The following is a 9,159-nucleotide window of genomic DNA, read 5'->3' on the forward strand; positions in this document are numbered from 1 at the left end:
AGAGGCTATTCGCTACAGTTCGCTCGACGCCCCCGCCGTTACACGGTGAAAACAGAAGTAGCACATCTACTTCGAGCCGAAATAGCGACACTATTGAGCAAAGGGACAATAGAGCCCGTATCTCAAGCTCAGAGCGAAGGGGGTCTGTACAGCAGATATTTGCTGGTACCAAAGAAAGACGGGGGTCTCAGACCCATTTTAGATCTAAGACATCTGAACAGAGCGCTTATGAAACGCCAGTTCAGAATGCTCACAACCAGCAAAATCCTCGCGCAGATTTGCCAAGGGGACTGGTTTATGTCAATAGATCTGAAGGACGCATATTTCCAGATACAAATAGCGTCACGTCACAGGCGATTTTTGAGATTCGCCTTCGAGGGCCAGGCATATCAATACACAGTCCTACCGTTCGGCCTGTCCCTTGCACCCCGTACATTTACGATGTGCATGGACGCGGCGCTCGCGCCTCTGAGACTTCAGGGCATGCGAGTCTTGAACTATTTGGGCAATTGGCTGATTCTAGCTCGATCTCGTTCAGAGCTCATAGAACACAGGACCATGCTACTCGAACAGCTCGAGAATCTTGGTCTCACAGTCAACTGGGCGAAGAGTTCGCTGTTCCCCAGCCAGGAAATATCCTTTCTGGGCACAGAGCTGAACTCGCTGTCAATGACAACGCGACTATCGCCAGAGCGCAGACTGAACATTCAGCGCTTTGCGAAATCCTTCCGCTGCGGCACTATAGTCCCGCTCAGGAGGTTTCAGAAAATGCTGGGCCTCATGGCCTCAGCATCATCAACACTCCAGCTGGGTCTGCTTCGCATGCGCCCACTGCAGTGGTGGCTGAAAGTATGAGTGCCGCCTCGAGCTTGGGCCTCCGGTCAGTTTCGCCTCTGGGTCAATCAGGAATGCGTCTCAGCCCTGAAACCTTGGGAGGCGAACGACTGGTACCAGTCAGGTGTAAACCTGGGGACTACCTCGAGTGTGCAGGTAGTGTCCACGGACGCCTCCACCTCGGGATGGGGAGCGCTGCTCGAGGGCAGACTGTTCTTCGGCCAGTGGTCAGAACGGGAGAAGCTCCTACACATAAACTGTCTAGAAATGATGGCAGTCGATCTCGCGCTGAGGCGCTTCTGTCCCCAAATAAAAGGCCATCACGTCTTAGTCCGCTCGGACAACATGTCAGTGGTGGCCTACATAAATCGCCAGGGCGGTGTCAGATCCCGAAACCTTTGCAGGTTAACGGAAAGCCTCCTGGTATGGGCCCAGCACAATTTGCACTCATTGAGAGCAGCACATGTGCCTGGTCACCTGAACTTGGGACCGGACAGATTGTCCAGGAACAATGTTCCAGCAGGGGAATGGTCTCTGCACCCGCAGACGATCCTTCTGCTATGGGAGACATTCGGCAGAGCGCAGGTAGACCTGTTCGCGTCTCAAAAGAACGCTCAATGCCCGAAGTTTTTCTACAAGAGCAGGGAAGCGCTGGCCCACGTCTGGCCCCGCTGCCCCCTCTATGCTTTTCCCCCCATTTCGCTCCTGCCTCAGGTGTTGGAACGAATAAGGGAAAACGGATGCTCAGTGCTCCTTGTGGCGCCGCTCTGGACGAACCAAGCATGGTTTCCAGTCCTGATGCAGCTGACGAGCACTGCCCCTTGGCCTATACCGATGAGGAAAGACCTCCTCTCCCAGGCCAGGGGTTGAATCTGGCATCCTTACCCGGAGCACTGGTCCCTGCACGCATGGGCCATCAACGGGTACCCGCAAACCTCCCCGAGGGAGTGCTGAACACGATCACACAGGCTAGAGCACCGTCTACTAGGCGACTCTATGCCTCAAAATGGTCGGTGTTTTCTGGATGGTGCAAAGCCCATGACCTTTCAACTCCAGACTGCGGGGTCAAGGAAGTTCTTTCCTTCCTTCAAGAGCTAATGGATAAGGGCAGAACCCCATCCACGCTCAAAGTATATGTGGCAGCCATAGCTGCGTTCACAGAACCAGCGACTGGCCGATCACTAGGGAAAAATGATCTGGTCATCCGCTTCCTTAAAGGAGCTAAGAGGCTGAATTCTCCCAGACCCCCCTCAGTCCCCGTATGGGACCTTTCCACGGTTCTGGAGGCCATGAAAGGTGCCCCGTTCGAGCCAATCCACTTGTCGGATATGAAACACCTGTCATTCAAGACAGCGTTTCTTATGGCTGTCGCTTCAGTGAAGCGCGTAGGGGATCTGCAAGCGCTCTCAGTAAGCGCGACATGTCTGGAATTTGGGCCAAATGACTCGAAAGCCATACTCAAACCAAGACATGGATATGAACCCAAATCCCTCAATACACCGTTCAGAGCCCAGGTTATCCCTGTCTGCTCTGCCGGTTTGTAGCGAGGAGAGGGACGCAAGCTTCCTTTGCCCAGTCAGGGCATTAAGAGCTTATGTGTCTCGCTCGTCAGTTTTCAGACAAACTGAGCAGCTTTTCGTTTCATTCAGCGGGCGTTCTAAGGGATTGGCCGCATCAAAACAAAGCCTATCCGGATGGATAGTCGATGCCATAGCGCTGGCATACGCGTCAAAGGGCCTCGAGTGCCCTATAGGCGTTAAAGCGCATTCCACGAGAGGCATGGCCTCGTCGTGGGCTTGGTCTAGCAGGATTACCCTACAAGATATCTGTATGGCGGCAGGCTGGGCCTCCCCGTCTACATTTATAAGGTTTTATAACCTGGAAGTTCCCGCCTTACAGGCTAAACTGCTGTCGGTATAAATAAGTATTATCTGCCCCGAACTTTGGCTCAGAATACTGCATCCGCTCGAGCACAGCTCGCGACCGACCAAAGCTAACATGGGCAAAATAAGACCCGTGCTATTGCACAGTTCAGGCCGAATGCTTCACCCTGACTGTGTGGAACACTTAGGTGACTAGCTCCCTTAGGATGCTAAATGTTATTGTTAATGATGCTTCCAGCCTCTCTTCTCAGACTCTGTGTGAGTCTCTGGTGATTGTGCACTATATGACCCCCGGGCACCTGCCCTTGGGACTTTGGTGTCGGATCCCAGCACGCACGGCGTTTTACATTGTGATCCCCTAGCGTAAGATATTACGCAGTACGAGAGAACCTCTCGTACGAGAACGTACTCGGTTACTAACGTAACCTCGGTTCTCTCTAGAGAGGGAACGAGTACTGCGTATCTTGCCGTGCATGCAGTACGCTCTGGTTCGCTTCGGCGATGAAAACCAGATTATATCAGCCCATCGAGCCGTATTTATAGGGCTAGGCCACGCCCTCTTCGGCGGGAGCGTGACGCAATGGGCGCGAAGCGCCCTCATTGGACTGTCACTGAATGGCCTTTCTCGATAGGCTGCTGCAATTGCCGCAGGTCAGCCAATAGGCACGCTAAGCCGCCTTGCCTATGTCTGCTTGCTGCTGCAATGCGTTTTACATTAATACAAAATTAAGGATAATTTTTTGCCTTCAATATCTCGAGGAAAAGAGGTTTTCCCCTAGCGTAAGATATTACGCAGTACTCGTTCCCTCTCTAGAGAGAACCGAGGTTACGTTAGTAACCCCCAGCTAACATGAGTCCAGCGGTCCAGTGGTGGACCACCGGTGGCAAAGTCGGCGGCCCACTGGCGGACGCCGCCGGCGGATCACTGGCGTTTTGCTCATCGTTATTCTAGCGGACCTCCAGCGGCAGACGCCGCTTTCCCGACGGTGGTCCGCTATCGTGCCGCTGGTTTATAATAAGTGTTTTCTGGCGGACCACGGTTTATAATCAGTTACTCATGCTAACCAAAATGTCCTTACACTATAATGGATTAAAAAGTAAGCAATGTACACCAGTCTCAATAGCAGTTGCAAATATATTTTTATTAGATTAATTTTCAGTGGACAGATTAAATTAATACATTTATATTTATCAGATTATTTTACTCAACGTGATTATTAGTAAAGTACATTATAGGATAATTTAAGTATATTTGTAGTACCCTTATGAAAATTAATGGTTTTACCACAGCATTTGCAGTAAAATCATAGTAGCTAACAAAATGAACCATGGTTTCACAACAACCAAGGTTTAAAAACCTATGGTTATAGTGATTGATTACCATAATTTTACAGCAATTATTACAGCAATATTACTAGTTGAACCATGGTTTTGAAAAAAACAAAAAAACATGGTTGGTAGTTTTGCCATAGTAAAACCATAGTGCTTTTCACAACACAAATCGTTTCAAAGAAGCTTTACAGAAAATGCATGTTCATGGCTACAATCGCAAAATATCCTTTAATCAGCCAGAGGCGACTGCTACTCACTGAAGAGCATCTTCTGGCAACAAAGTAATGTCCATAAGATAATACAAGTCATGAGTTTAAAGTCATGTTCAGTTAAACAGACACATTTTTACTATCCTTCAACATTTCAAAAGGGCAAGTTTGCAGATTTTCAACCCGCTATTGTTACAATGTTGGTGATATGTAAATGAACAATGTTTACTCTTTCTCCGAGTTACGTGTACTGCGATATGCAAACCTTCCCTTACCTTTCCCGGTTTCACAGAAAAGGCTTAAGTCCCAGACTAAAATGCATGTTAAAAGTTTTAACTGGAAGCAACTTGCACTGACACATCTTAAAATATTTCAGTGCCATTGTTTTGTCTCAAGATCCACACCCGTAATTTTAAAAAGCTACTAAAATATCCTAATTTAACTAAAGCCTAATTCTGGCTTAATCTAAGCCCTGCCTGTGAAACCAATAACATGGTTTCAATATAATTGCCAATGCAATATAAGGTTAATATCTGGCAGTTTTGTATGCCATCTGTATATTCCATCTATAGTTGTCATCATCTGAAGTCTTCAAGAGTGTTGGTGTCATTAGAAGTCTTCACAAGTGAGGTTGGATCCAAACGGGAGCTGTTGTAATCTCTAGTAAACTTGCTGAGCATCCTGAGATAGAAACAGGGAAACAACAGGAGAAAGATTAGCATCTGCTGTCATATTATTTCAGGCAAAAGATGATCATGTGCAGTTTTTACTATTTCATCACATATAACTGTAGTGCAAGATTATGAGATGTGTTAATTGAATGCTTGGATAAAGAGATGTGTCTTTAATCTAGATTTAAAGGAGCTGTATGTAAGAAATTTATTTAAATTAATCATAAAATGGCCCTGAAATGTCACTAGACATTAAGAAATCATGTAGATTTCAAATACTTATATCACTGACAACAGTAGTCCGGCCAGGATATTGTCATTTAAAAAGTGCAGTTGCAGCCCTCAACTGATGTTGATGTTGTCATGTTGTGTTTTGGTCTGATGCTCCACCCTCCACCTATCTACCAATCACGAAGTCAGTAGTGTTGCGGCATCCGGGTTGCCAGCTCTGCTCTAGTTACCACAGCTGCAGCTCGTCACATTCCTGCTGGATCCTGCAGCCGATCTGGCAACCTCGAGTCAGGGAGGAGGGGGAGGGGATACACCACTCTACAGCAATTTGACAGTGATTGCAGTACTAGTTTTGGCCACAATCATACATACAGCTCCTTTAAATTAGGATTGTGTTAAATAGACCCAACATATGTAAATGGTAGTTTACACTACTGTTCAAAAGTTTGGGTTCAATAGAATTTAAAAAAATAAATAAATTCATATTTTTATTCAGCAAGGATGCATTAAATTGACCAGAAGAGAGAGTAAAGATTTCTGTTTCAAATAAATGTTGCTTTTTTCTTTCTATTCATCAAATAATCCTGAAAAACACAAAAAATTAAGCAGCACAACTGATTTCAACAATTATTTAAATGTTTTAATATTATTTCACAATATTATTGTTTTTACTGTATTTTTAATTAAATAAATGCAGTCTTGGTGAGCATAAGAGACTTCTTTCAACACATAAAAAAATTGTACCAACAACATTAGTGTGTTTAACATTAGTGTATATTTGAAGTTTTAGTTTAGTTCCTTAAAGGTACAATACCTAAGATTTTATGCCGCTAGAGGGCGCTACATTCAAAACAACAACAACGGCTTTGCTTGATGACGACGTGAAGGAGCGTGGAATGATGGGAACTGTTGTTTTCAAGTCCACCGTGGATAAATCAGTCAGGCCCTGTCCCAAATGGCACACTTCATGTGCACTTTCGGTCTTGTGGACTTACAATGGCTGCCGCGTGCGCGTGTCCGTTAAGTCCGTGAGACCGTAGTGTGTCCCATTTGTCATTTTTAGATCTCAGAAGGGTGCTCGCGAGCGCCCCCTCTGCGGTCGATTTGCGCCCTTGATGCGCACTTTTGCCGAGCCCGCGCTGATGCGGACTCCACAGCAGACTTCTTCCCGACATTCAAAGCGGCGTTACGTCGCGAAAGTGCGGACTCAGAGGAAGACCGCGAGTGCTTAGGGTTCCATTTGGGACAGGGCATCAGACGGGAACTGAAAACAACTTCCGCATTTGTCCAGGACTCCACGCAGTACGAGCGGAAACCGAGGGTAACGCGGATATGACGCGATTGACTGGCGACTCCCAGCTCACCCCTGCTCACACACCCCGTTTCCTTGGTTAAAATCTCAATTTTCTCGCGATTTAAACATTGTTTGAAACATTTGGAATATTGTAAGTTATCACCTTAACTAAATATATAACACTGGCCTTGTGATTTTGAGATAATTGAATGCAAAAATCTTAGGTATTGAACCTTTAACTGTCCACAAGTGGAAATTTGTCTTTGGCTTAGTTTTACTTACTAGTCATATGGTTGATGGTGCCTTAGAGATGATGATCAGCTCAACTCTGCTACAGAGGGCATCCGCATTGAAGATCTAGGAACACAACAAACCATTTGTCACAGAGCCAACAATATTATTATACAATAACAGGTTTATTAAAAGGAAAGAAGCTACAGCAGAAGTGAATTGCAGAAAAGAGAAAGAATGTACAGAAAATTATTTCTTAATTAGGATAACAGAATTTATGTTTTTAGGTTTACTTATTCATTGTGTTGTGTTCAAAACCCTATAACACTTGTGGTGTTCCTGGTAAAAAATGACCAGCCTTTAAAGAAATAGCTTATAAATCTCTTGTTATGCTATATTATCACCCAATATTGGATTAAATCTTTTTGTCAACTTGTTCTCTTTTAATTAGTACTGGTTTTATATTTCTATTTGCATCTGATTAATCGTAGGCCTCATTTATCTGAGAGTAGGCATCTCATTTTCTTTTGTAAAAAAAGCCTTATTTATAAATAATTTTGAAAATATTAAATAAAATATGAACATCTTCATGTACACAAATGTACATGTGTGCTTGCAAACATTGAGCCCTTGGATCTGTGCATGTGTCGATACATGCATACACGCGCTACCCAAACAAACACGCACATTAAAACACACAAACTATTTTGAGTATTACACATTCTTTTCCACAGAAAGAAACTTGATCCTACCCTGAACTGCATCTAATATCCATTCATCCATCTGACATTCACTCTCACACTCACACGCGCAAACTGGCTTTAGTCTGCAGTGACCCTGTTTCATAAGAATCTTTCATGTTCTTTGTTTCATCACAGTTTTCAGACAAAATATTATGACATTGTGTTTTGGGACTAGATGTTCTCACACAGAAAAAGATGAAAATTTACAGATATAGATGTTATAGCACAGACACATATAAATGATTCACAGTGTCTTGCTTGTCATTTATTTTGTAGCAGCACAATGGCGAAGAAGCTCTCTGTGCATGATATTCTTCATCAGATCATTGATCGAGATTCTAGTGAGGATGAATCTCAGAAGAAAAACTACCTTGCCTCGTGGGGATGAAGACCAGGACAAACTTACATCTTTCGACCAGAATGTAACCGTAGCATCAGCTGGCCCTCATCATCAGAAGATGCTGCTCATCAGTGGTTTCAAGGTCTGTAGCTCAGTGGTGGCTTCTTCTTCTGATACATCTTCTAATGCTCCTTCACTGCAAGATTCATCCTGCATCGCCTCCTCCTCACTGGTGTCTCGATCAACGATCTGATGAAGAACATCATGCACAGAGAGCTTCTTCGCCATTGTGCTGCTACAAAATAAATGCCAAGCAAGACACTGTGAAGCATTTATATGTGTCTGTGCTATAACATCTATATTTTTACATTTTAGTCCCAAAACACAATGTCATAATATTTTGTCTGAAAACTGTGATGAAACTAAGAACATGAAAGAAAGATTCTTTTGAAACAGGGTCACTGCGCACAAACTGACTAAAACCAGTTTGTGCATAGATATATAACTTAATTATACCCTTTGTGAACAAAGTCACCAAGTTTCAGTCCAATGCGATGACATTATCTAGTATTTTAGGGAAAAATAAAATCTTTTCTGGGTCAAAATGACCCAAACACAAAATGAGGGTTAATATTGCTCATACAGTGTCACTTACGTTTGGATGTCAAAACCTTAAAATAAATTAAACAAATAAAAAATGTAAATATGAGAAATTTAAAAAATGAGAACAGATGCATGGTGATATAGGTGAAAAATATAGTGAAAAAATGGATATGAGGTTATTTAATGAGCTTCCTCACTTCACCTGTGTTACAGTGTTTCCCACTTCTCCAGCAGCAGCTTTCTTCAGAAATGTTGAAGTCGTGGAACTTTTCCTCTGTTGTAGAGGGATTATTTTGTTGCTGCTGAAATCACAGAACAATTTTTGTCAATATATATGAACCATTGAGCTAGTTTCAGCCGTGTAAGCGACGTCATCGATTAACATTACTTTTATGTTAAATACATTAGCTCACTTCCAAGCAAAATCTTTACAAAACTTCTCATCTACACATAAGATGCGATTAAAAGCCCAAACCTTCATAAACAAAAGCTCAAGCTATACGTTAAAGTTAGCCTAAGTTACCTCTTCTGAAAACGGTTGAGATGCTAACGGACTTTCTCGAAGACACTAAACCATTTCTATAAAGTAAATATTCAACAGAAGCGTGTCAATTACAAGTAAGAGAAGTGTCAAGAACAGTTGTGTGTATTATTTGTGTGATTTTAGAGACTAAACTCACCTGAAAGCAGTGAAATCAACAGCGAGAGTCGGAGTTTTGCTGCTTGTCTGTTGCACTGATGACGCGTCCTGCGCCGTTTCCATGGTAACTCATCTCTGCTCCAGTGTT

At 43.7% G+C, this 9,159-nt stretch overlaps 1 protein-coding gene across 1 annotated transcript in view; it reads right to left on the bottom strand.

The window, feature by feature from the left end:
• mrpl21 (mitochondrial ribosomal protein L21) overlaps window positions 1-9,159 on the bottom strand; it is a 167,422-nt gene that overhangs the window by 124,349 nt on the left and 33,914 nt on the right. The gene's annotated exons all lie outside the window — the stretch shown is intronic.

The sequence above is a fragment of the Rhinichthys klamathensis genome, unplaced genomic scaffold (genome assembly GCF_029890125.1).
Source record: "Rhinichthys klamathensis goyatoka isolate OS25496 unplaced genomic scaffold, OSU_Roscu_1.1 h1tg000042l_1, whole genome shotgun sequence".
NCBI classification, from domain to species: domain Eukaryota; kingdom Metazoa; phylum Chordata; class Actinopteri; order Cypriniformes; family Leuciscidae; genus Rhinichthys; species Rhinichthys klamathensis.